Below are 8,890 nucleotides of genomic sequence, written 5' to 3' on the forward strand. Positions count from 1 at the left end.
TCTACAGGGTCAAAAGACCTAACTCCTTCAGTCTTTCCTCTTAGGCGAGGTTCTCCAGCCCTTTGATCATCCTTGTGGCCTTCCTTTGGACTACCTCCAGTCTGTCTGCACTTTCGTTGAATTGTGGGGACCAGAACTGGACACATGGTCTGACAAGCACTGAATAGAGTGGGATATTCATGTCTCTTTCCTCTAGTATTGAATGCACCTCAGCATGTAACTTGCTTTTGTTGCGGCAGCGGTGCACTACTGACTCATGTTCAGCTTTTTGTCCACCAGGACCCCCAGTTCCCTTCAGCAAGGCTGCTCCCCAGCTGCACAGGTCCTAGCCTGTACCGGGCTCTTTGATTATGTCACCCTAGGTAACAAAGCTTGCATTTGTCTTTGTTAAACTTCATGCAGTTCTTGCTTGCCCGCTTTTTCAGCTCATTCAGGTGTCTGTAAGACATGTCTACTGTATCACCCAGTTTCATCAGCAGACTTGGTAAAGGAGCGTTCAATCCCAGCATCTTGATTATTGATGACATCCATGTCATCAATGAAATTTCTAATCTCTATATACTGATTGTTAAATAAATTCTTCTCATCTTGCTGGTCCCTGTAAGCTTGATGAATCTGTCTTATCTTGGTTCTGTAATTTAGTTACTAAAAATTCTGAAGTCCTCATTATAATTTTCTTATTCTAGACTGTGAAAACTGAAAAATATAGCCTGATTAAGAGCAAAGTAAAGCCAAAATTTCTGAAGAGTTGCAGGTTATTTTCCATGAAGATTTAAGTATATTAAAGACAAGAAAAAATATTTCAGACTGCTGTAAAACTGGGAGATGTGTCCAGAAGCAAGTGTCTCTATTGGCCAACTAATATTTTATATCAAATTGTGTTCCAGAACATTATAGCAAAATAGGGCAAACTCATGGAAATCCTGTTCTTGCTTTTGGATATACACTTTAATAGCAGCTGCACATTGTCATGGGTGTATGTTTGACATCAGGTGCCAAAAAGTTATAGTTCTACCTAACATTGTGTACCACATGATTGATCTAAACTCTTGGGTAGTTGCTAAGCATAATACTCTTGTGACGATTTTCACCTTGCCACTGATGTTAAGCGAGCCCTTCAAGTGATCTCTCCTTCGCATTGATCTTATTGAAAGAGAAAGTTGTAAACTAGCTTTCGATGTCTTTTTCTTCAATGCTGTGATTAAAAAAAATCCATACTGTTATCAGCATCTGCCTCTTTTCAGTCAGACTGGCAAAATTGATTAACTTTACTGGATATCACTGACATCAATCTATTTGGATTGAAGTATTGAACAAAAATGGCTAAAGTTTATCACATCTTGATACAGTTGTGTGCAGATGCATATCCAGGAATCAAGAATATTCAACTCATCTCTGGTTTCTGCTCAAGAAGTAGGAACAGTATGGCAGAAAAAAAAAGCATTAGGAGGTTAGCTTGAAATGAAGTGAATAGGTGTTTGGGGGTTTTGTTGGGTTTTTTTGGTTTATGTTTTGTTTTTTTTTCCCCCACAACAACAAACTGACTTTCACTTTGCCAGGACACTTTTGAAGTTTATAAATAGTGTAGACAAAGTTCACTGACTGACTGAATAAATAAATACATAGTTTTCTCTACAATGGCCTTTGGATGTTTTGATGCTTTTGATGTGAGTGGCTGTCTCCACTTTTTTGCATGAATACTAGAGGACTGCAAGATAAATTTATTGCAGAATTTTCTTCTTCAATAGCTTCTAAAGAGTTTGACGTTCTTTTTCTGCTGTTGTCCCCGACACTCATTGCTGTTTTCTGAAAGTACTTAACAAAAGTACCAAAAAAACACACAAAAAACCCAACCAAACAAATGAATAAACAATCACACACACACCCCTCAGTTTAATGAAATGTAGTCCTTGGATGCTGCTCACAAAGAAGGACTGCCAGAAGACTGCCAGGAACAGAATGTGCAAAGCAGGGGGCTGAAGTTACATCAAATACCATTGATCAACTCCACAGTAATGCTGAAGTCAATTAATATTTACATTAGTCTGTCACATCTGTGATTGATTATGGCTCAGCTATAGCCAAATACAAAGATTTATGAAAAGAAATAAAATAAAGGTATAGCTAAAATGAGAAAACACACACATAAAGACCCCCAAAATCAAAGCAACCACCCTAGGATATAGTACCCAAACCCAGGATGATTGCGGACAGCAAATATCATTATTTTTGCTTGGAAATTAAGGAGCTGGGATTACATTCAATGCACAAAACAACATGCTATATAATGCAACGAAGTGAGAATATTTTTTATCCCAGTTGTACTTGCAAAACTGTAGCCACAGCTACTTCAGTTCTCTTTCACTCCCTCTTCCACTGAGCACTGTTATACACAGTATATTTTAACAACCTGAACTTCTTGAATCCTGGTTCCAAACACTACTCCATACTAGTTGTTTTTTCATCCCTTTGGAGATGTTCCAGAAAAATGAACATCAGGTAATGAGTCGTGCAATCAGAAAATTCCAAAATAAATACAGCTATTTTAAAATATTATTTTTTTTGTGACATTAAATAATTCCTATTCATTTCAGTGTCTTTGAGAAAATAGTAGACATTTATTGTTATAATAAGTGGATATGGAAGTGATTTACAGTCCTAGCTTGCCAAGATCATTTAATCTTTTAATGCATCCTTCTGCCAACCTGTCAGCTTTAAGTTAGTATCATTTCTGCCAGAGTTTTAAGGCTCAGATCTGAATTGGAACTAGCCATAACTTTTTTATCTCATAATGCTTTGACATTCATCCTACACTGAAAACATAAGACATATATAGAAGGAAAGGAGGGGGGGACCTTTTCCGCAAAATAATATTAATTATTATTATTAATAATTATTAATCATTAATTCATTTGTATTTAAATTGTTATATTTTTATATAGTTATATATTTAAATTATTATAAATTATATATTTATATAAATTATATATATAAATTATTATAAATAAATAAGAACTAAATATATTTAAAATGTAATTATTTTATATAATAATAATAATAATAATAGTAACAGCAGTTCAAATCAAAGAGATGAAAACATTTGTGCAGGTGAGTAATGTCTGTGAGTTTGGGACCTATTTTTATGAATATAATGTGTAGGAAATATTTACCAGTAAAAATTTTATGGAGCTATGCTTCAGGAACCATGGCTCTGAATGAGTGATGAAACATGTCTTGATCTGGTACATGATCAAGTTCTAGTTCTCCCTTAAGCCAACAGAAAGCTTTTCTCTGATTTCTCTCATCTATAAATTATCATTGTAATATCAAAAGGTAGTGTATAAATCTGAAAATTAACTTGAAGCTGAGGAAAAACAAACTACTGGGAATGAATGAAATACGTATGCTGAAAATTTGTACTTGATATTAAAAATTATGCTGATTGATAGATTAAATTTTGTTCACTTAAAGGTTTCTCTGCTATTTTAGCTTTTAGGAAAAGCCCTAACGATTTTAGTCTAGTCATTATCCCATTGACTTAGTTGACATAGATATGACTCTGCTTCTAACTACATGCTGAGTTTTATGTGGAATTTATATACAGAGTTTATCAATTCAAAGGTGCTTACCTTGAAGGAAACAAGCTGCTCTGGATTGTCTTTTGTTTTCTGTTCTGTTACAGGCAGGTCAATTAGCCATTTTTTTCAAGGTGCGCTGAAATTTTGATGATGCTGGGGATATTTTTAACTTCTAGCAAAAAATGCTTCAGCTACTGCATGAACCTAAGGAAAAAAAGACATTTTTGGGTTTGTGATTTTGGGGTTGTCCTTTTTTTTTTTTTTTTTTTCCCAAATGCTAATAGGAATTTTGGCAATCTGTTCTTTGGAATGCTGTTATAGCACCAAGCCGTAGGATAGGGACTTGAAATTTGGCAGAGAACTGACTTTTGCATAATGGATTTCTTTTTTGCCATTCCTGTGAAAATCTGTCCTTGTTTGACCTAGTTATAGGCTTAAGAAACACTGTAGTTTGCATATTCTTAGAAGAGACTTGATAGAGGTTAGGTGTTAAAACCTCCATAAGTTTCACTAAGTACTCTAAAGCCTCCTACAGCTATTGGAAATGTCTAAGCTGCCACTTGACTTCCGGCCAAGCATTACAGGTGCAAATCCATTACTCTTCCTCTAGTGTCCATTCTTGGTGGATCTGGAACCAGGCAGCAGAAGAGAAATCGGGAGAGAAATCAAAGGCTCATCTTTTGTGTGCTTTCAGTAATTACCTCTCAGAAAAGGTCAATGCTACGTTAGAACACACAAATGCCTAAATAAAAACATGAAATTATACCAGTCTACCACCAGCTGATACTCAGCTTTGGAGAGTTTTAACTGAGGTTTAGTGTTTCTCAGACCTTTGGGATTTATTCAGTAGCTTTAAGTTCAGTTTCCATTGCCATTTGAGACACCTTGTAGAATCTGAGACATCTGCACAAGGGAAGCAGATATGTCAGAAGCCAACTGAGAGAACTGTGCCTTTCCAGCCTGGCAGCTGGAAACCAGATGGATATTTTATGAATTTTAAAAAGCTAGACATCTATATTTAGGGAATTAAATCAACCTGTTACAGTGGAGAATGTTCGAGATTCCCCAAATGGATAGACCAAAATTGTTCTTTGCTCATACCTTATTACAAAATACTATAATTCACAGAACTGAAAAAAAAAACAACAAAAAAATGAACCACCAACATATGCCTTATTGCACTATTTTAGCAGGACAAATTGAAGGATTTATCCCATTCTAATCTGATTCATCTGACTGATATCGACTGAGATGTAAGCTAGCTCAAGATTTTAAGTAATTAGTAATGAGAATGATATTAATATATAAATATTTAATGATAACAACAACAATAATAAAAATAAACCAAATTAAGAAACAGCTGTTGCATTAAATTTCAAAAAAGAATATTGAATATAAGCATGAAAAAATCCAAACAGTGGGTTTCATCAGCTTATTTTCATGGGTTTAGCAAAACTGTTGCAGACAAGGCAAAAATTCCTAACCTTTGCACTGTAGCTATTAATGATCATCAATATTCCCAAGAGGATTTAATACATTTTATCTAGAGCACAACTAGTTTCATGGTGCAATGAATCTTTCTGCATGCATAATAGTTTCTCTTCAGTGTATTATGACCACTGTCTTCATAATTTGCAATGATTTACATTTAAGACTTCAAAACACACACACCCAAAACCCCAAAACCATGGCTGCTTGTATTTAGGGGGCTCAGCAACATTTGAAGTGAGATGGAAAATCATAGAATCAAAGAATGGTTTGTGTTGGAAGAGACCTCGAAAATTCATTTAGTCCATCTCCCCAGCCGTAGCGCCTCACCATCATCAATGTAAAAAATTTCTTCCTTATATTTAATCTAAAGCTAACCTTTTTCACTTCAAAACCATTGCCCCTTGTCATTACAGGCCCCAGTTAAAATTCTTTCTTTGTCTTTCTTATAAGCCCCTATTAAGTATTGAAATACTACAATAAGGTCTCTCCAGAGCCCCAACTCCCTCAACCTTTCTTCATAGGAGAGGTTTTTCCAGCCATCTGACCATTATTGTGGCTGTCCTCTGGACCCACTCTAACAGGTCCATGTCTTTCTTGAACTGGGACTCTGAACTGCATGCAGTAGTCCAGGTGGAGTCTCATGAGGTTAGAGTAGAAGCGGGGAATCACTCACTTCAACTCTCTTGCCATGCTGCTTTTTATGCAACACAGGATATGACTGGCTTTCAGGTTTGCAAGCATACAATACAACTCATGCCCAATTTTTCATCCACCAGCATCCACTAGTCCTTCTCCCTCAATCCTGACAACTGAAGCCCAAGCTGGCACCAATCTTGAGCCCAGGCTGCCATCAATCTTGACCTTTCTAATCAGTTCATCTGTGTTGGTAAGCAACATATCCAGTAATGATTCTTCTCTGGTTGGGCTGTTTATCACCTGGATTAAGAAGTTATCCTCAATGTACTCCAAGGGTCTCGTGGACTGGTTACAGCTTGCTGTGCTGCTGTTCCAGCAGATGTCAGGGTGATTGCAGTTCCCCAGCAGGTTCAGAACTTGCAGACACAATGATTCCCATAAGAGTAAGAACGCTTCATCTACAGGCTCCTCTTGGTTGGGCAGCCTGTAGGAAATAGCAACCATGAGGCCCTCCTAAAATGGCCAGTAGAGTAGAGGACTTTTCCCCTTCTCTGGCCCCTGTATTTTTTCATGGTGTGGCCATTTAATAAATTTAGTGGTTAGTAGGGGGCATCAATAGATTTAGTGTAATACATGGTGGAAAATGTAGGGGGGAAATTGAAGCCATAATAGTAATACTACTAACTATAAATAATTATGTTTAATAAGAATGTATTATTACATTAAATGATGTTTAATAATGCGTATTCTAATATTTAATAATAATAACAATATCTTATTGCTAAGAGGTTTGCAAAAGAGTTCATTTGTCAAAAATGTCTCTGGTAAAAGTATCTAGTAGAAGGCAAGGTGCATAATTATAGGACGTATTCTAAGTGGTTAGGTCATTTGGCAAGAAGATGAAAGGGTCCGAGTCCTGCTCATAGAAGTACTTATATATGTTACTTTAAAAACAAAAGCAAACTTGGGATAAACCAGGGAAAAAGAACCTTACTCTCTCTTCTCCCAGGTGATGGAGCTACTAGATAGCAGGGTCATGCTGATTTTCATTTGTTCTACTTCTGTGCTTGCCACTCTGGGATTCTTAGCTGCAGCCAATCATCTGGCTACTCAGCAGTAAAAGTGGAGAAAAAGGACTCCACTTCAGAATATTTTAAGGCTACATATGATATTAGAAGTGAAAAAATTGTTTTGGATAAAAAAATCACTGAATCATATCCCCTACTTTCAAGGTAGAAGGTTCAATCAACAGGATAAGCTGTTTCCCACATCTGGGTGTTTTAATGAAAATGGCTGTGATGATTGTATCATTTCATACTTGACAAAAGACTACCTGAGCACGTGCTGAAAGTCTGTTCCATTAAATCCACTGCCTAAAATCCCTGAAAGGAGCATAGATAGGCAGATCTATGGATCAGAACTGATTTTACACAGGAAATTCCTCCCCAGACTCTGTCTTCTGTATCTATGAACATACTCCTAACATAGATACCACAGGCGTCACAAGGAAGAAGACAGAAATGCTTTGTGAATTTATGTGCAGTGTCACTACATCTTACTCAAAATAATAAGGTAAACCAAATAAATTGATCCACGCAAAACTCAACTAATTGGTTTCTGCTATTAGCTTTAGTTCTTTGATACATTGATACTTGGCATTAATGAATTGTAAATGCATGTTAAGGATATGCTGATTTTGGTGTGAGAAGGGTATAATTCAATAAACTAGATGTATTCCTTCGTACTCCCTTCCCTAATAAGAAAACAAGTCTTAGGAGCTAAAAACAACCTCAGAAATCAGGCACAATCATATTTTGATCATCAGCGTACTCACACAAAACTGAAATAGGATTCAGCTCCAGATTGTAAGTACCTAAATTTAGTTGTCAGCAATCTGGAGCTGTATCCCATCATTAAATATAGATTTGTGCAATCTGGAATCCCACCCCATGTTACAGAAATGTAACTCTAACCAACGAAAATTATTAAGATACTAGAAGGAAGGACTGATGAACTAAGGTCAAAGCACTCATGTTGCATAATTTAACAAGTTAATGATTGAGAAAATGACACAAAAGCAAATGACAACACATTTAGATGGTGTAAGTAATGCCAGAAAAAATTCCTTCAGCACATATATTTATATATATAAACAGAAATTATGGAACTAATGCTGAAGTTATCCAAAAAGAAAAATTCACATCATGTTAATACAGAGCAGAAAATTAAGAAAAGGACACTTGAGAATAAAGGTGAGGAAAAAATGTTGGAAAAAGGTTAACATGGGGAAAAAATCAACCTAGGGGGATACTCACTCCACACAACTTGTCTTTTGATCCTGCCATATGCTCCACCACAATAAGATGATGGATATATTTGTTTTAAATTCATGTATGTATTGTAATTTTCATGTGTAAAAATAAATATTCCTTTCATATTTTTCAAAATATGGAAAATAGTATAAAGATTATCTTCTAACAGGTTTTAATGGTGTTAGGTACCCATGTGGACTGAAGCATGTTAGATATTTCCCTCCCCTCTCTGGGTCTAATATATCTCTGTGCACACTCTTAGAACTACTTTGCCAAGTGCAATGTAGGAACTGAAGACGCAACATGAAAAAGTAGAAGGGTCTTCAGTATTCACCCTCTTCTACTAGAAATAACCACATCATACCATCTTATTAATAACATGTCAACATGATTATGTATTAAAGCAAGAAAAGGAGAAAGCGGATAAATAGGAAAGCTCCATCATCTTGTCTGGAAATACATTATGCATATTCAATTTTAACAAGCAAATTTTGTACGGCAAATTGAAATTGAGACATATAACTACTGATGAATACTCATCTCGGAGAGCCATTTCCACATCTACCTGTATACCTAACATTGAAAAAGTGCTCTGAAAATTTTCCCACACTAATAATATTTCAGATTCACTGTCATGTTAGATAATGGGATATTAATTATGAAACTGAAATGCATGATTTTGGTAAATAAATTTGAATTTTACCATTACTAATGAAAGGTCACACACATTATTTAATCTACTAAAAAAAAAAAAGCAACAACAAAGTCTTGTCTTGGCCTGAGGTGATTTTAACTTGTTTTAGCCATAATAACAATTGCCTAAGAGTGAAGTGAATATTTCCTAAATTTGTTTAGGTTTAGCCCTAGTTTATG

The sequence above is a fragment of the Chroicocephalus ridibundus genome, chromosome 1 (genome assembly GCF_963924245.1).
Source record: "Chroicocephalus ridibundus chromosome 1, bChrRid1.1, whole genome shotgun sequence".
NCBI classification, from domain to species: Eukaryota; Metazoa; Chordata; class Aves; order Charadriiformes; family Laridae; genus Chroicocephalus; species Chroicocephalus ridibundus.